General features: G+C 43.9%; 1 pseudogene; it reads left to right on the plus strand.

Moving 5' to 3' along the window:
- Positions 1 to 967: 967 nt before the first annotated feature.
- LOC110576818 lies at positions 968 to 2,319 on the plus strand (annotated as a pseudogene).
- The last annotated feature ends 212 nt before the right edge of the window (positions 2,320 to 2,531 follow it).

Raw genomic sequence — 2,531 nt, forward strand, 5'->3', positions numbered from 1 at the left:
GAAGCCTCTTGATCCTGTTTCTGCCCTCTCCTCCTCTTGAATTTAGCTTCCTTGACAGAATCAGGAGGAAACAGGAGGCCTCTCTCTGTTTCCTCAGTAGTGCTCTGCTTTCCTGGTAACTTGCTCCAACAGAGCCCGATTTCACAGGCTGCTTCCAGTAGCTCCCCGTCTGCCCTGTGCCTGTGGCACAAGTCCTTCTGGTTTCACACATATGCAGAGGTCTTTCCTCCTTCTGTCAGTGTGTGTTTAGAAATCTGACATATGATTCCTGACAACATTCTTTACTGCCGAGTCACCATCTGAATGTTTCCAGGCATTCTGCCACAGGAACCAGTGGGCTGACAGCTCTAAATCCACTCAATCCACCACTGAAGGTGTGACTCCATAAATTCCTTCTTAAATCTCTGTTGTTTCTCTGCCTTTGAGGCCCCCATTGCGGCCACATTTTGTGGCAAGTTCTAAAGATGGACAAAAAGGCCCCTCTCTAGTTCCTGTCCTGCATTCCCCAGTAACATACCTGGTTTCTGGTATCTTCTCACCTAGATAAGAGTTTCTGCATTTACTGATAGTCAGGCTCATAGCCAACCTGATACTGCAGGCTCCAGGGGTTCCCATTTTATAGATAAAATAGAATAGGGTCTTAATCCACAGATCCTTCACCCTCCTATGAAAGTTGCCATTTCTCTTTTTAAATTATGTATCTATTCTGGACCTTGAGGGTAAAAGAGACAGAGAGTTCAGAAAGATCATCTCTCCTCAAAATTAATGACCACAAAAATGGGGGGATTAAAAGAAGCAAAAATGATGCAGTAGCAATAAAAAAGGTGTATGTGCAGGGGGCAGAGGGAGTTGTCTCACTCACATCACAATCTTTAAAAATTCACATCAACTTTTCCACAGTGGGTTTGCCACCAGAACATAGGTGTTGTGAAAACCACCACTAAGCCTAAAACAAAATGTGAAAGAAAAGACTCACATCAACATTGTCGTCATTGGATGATTCAGGAAGTCTACCACTACTGGTCATCTGATCTACAAATGTGGTGGGATTGACAAAAGAACTATTGAAAAATTTGCGAAGGAGGCTGCTGGGATGGGAAAGGGCTACTTCAAGTACACCTGGGTCTTGGATAAACTGGAAGTCGAACGTGAACGTGGTATCACCATTGATATCTCCCTGCAGAAATTTGAGACCAGCAAAGTATTACGTGACGATCATTGATGCCCCAGGACACAGACTTTATCAAAAACGTGATTACAGGCACATCTCAGGCTTTCTGTGCTGTCCTGATTGTTGCCACTGGTGTTGGTGAATTTGAAGCAGGTATCTCCAGGAATGCACAGACCCGTGAGCATGCCCTTCTGGCTTACACACTGGGTGTAAAACAACTAATTATTGGTGTTAACAAAACGGATTCCACTGAGCCACCCTACAGCCAGAAGAGATACGAAGAAATCATTAAGGAAGTCAGCACCTACATTAAGAAAATTGGCTACAAGCCCAACAGCAGCATCTGTGCCAATTTCTGTTTGGAATGGTGACAACATGCCTTCGTTCAAGGGATGGAAAATCACCCATAAAGATGGCAATGCCAGTGGAACCACACTGCTTGAAGTTCTGGATTGCATTCTGCCACCAGCTCGTCCAACTGACAAGCTCTTGTGTCTGCGTCTCCAGGATGTCTACAAAATTGGTGGTATTGGTGCTGTCCCTATGGGCCGAGTCAAGACTGGTGTTCTTAAACCTGGCATGGTGGTCATCTTTGCTCTAGTCAATGTTACAATTGAAGTAAATTCTGTCGAGATGCATCATGAAACTTTGAGTGAGGTTCTTCCAGGGGACAATGTGGGCTTCAATGTCAAGAACGTATCTGTCAAAGATGTTCGTTGTGGCAATGTGGGTCACATCACAACAAATGTGACCCACCCATGGAAGTAGCTGGCTTCATGGCTCAGGTGGTTATCCTGAACCATCCAGGACAAATCAGTGCTGGATATGCATCTGTGCTGGATTGTCACACAGCTCACATTACTTGCAGGTTTGCTGTGCTGAAGGAGAAGATTGGTTGTTGTTCTGGAAAAAGGTTGGAAGATGATCCCAAGTTGTTGAAATTTGATGATGCTGCCATCATTGATATGGTTCTTGGCAAGCCTATGTGTGCTGAGAACTTCTCTGACTATTCTTCTCTGGGGTGTTTTGCTGTTTGTGACATGAGACAGATGGCTGTTGTGGGTGTCATCAAAGCAGTGGACAAGAAGGCAGCTGGAGTTGGCCACATCATCACCAAGTGTGCCCAGAAAGCTCAGAAGGCTAAGTGAATATTATACCCCAGTCTTCATCAGGGCTGGAAGAACAGTCTCAGAACTGTTTTGTCAATTGGCCATTTAAGTTTAATAGTAAAAGACTGGTTAATGATAAATGCATTGTAAAACCTTCAGAAGAAAAGAAGAATGTTTTATGGACCATTTGTTTTGTGTGTGTTTGTGTGTGGCAATTTTAAGTAATTAGTTTTTAAAATCAGTACTTTTTA

The sequence above is a fragment of the Neomonachus schauinslandi genome, chromosome 5 (assembly GCF_002201575.2).
Source record: "Neomonachus schauinslandi chromosome 5, ASM220157v2, whole genome shotgun sequence".
Taxonomy (NCBI): domain Eukaryota; kingdom Metazoa; phylum Chordata; class Mammalia; order Carnivora; family Phocidae; genus Neomonachus; species Neomonachus schauinslandi.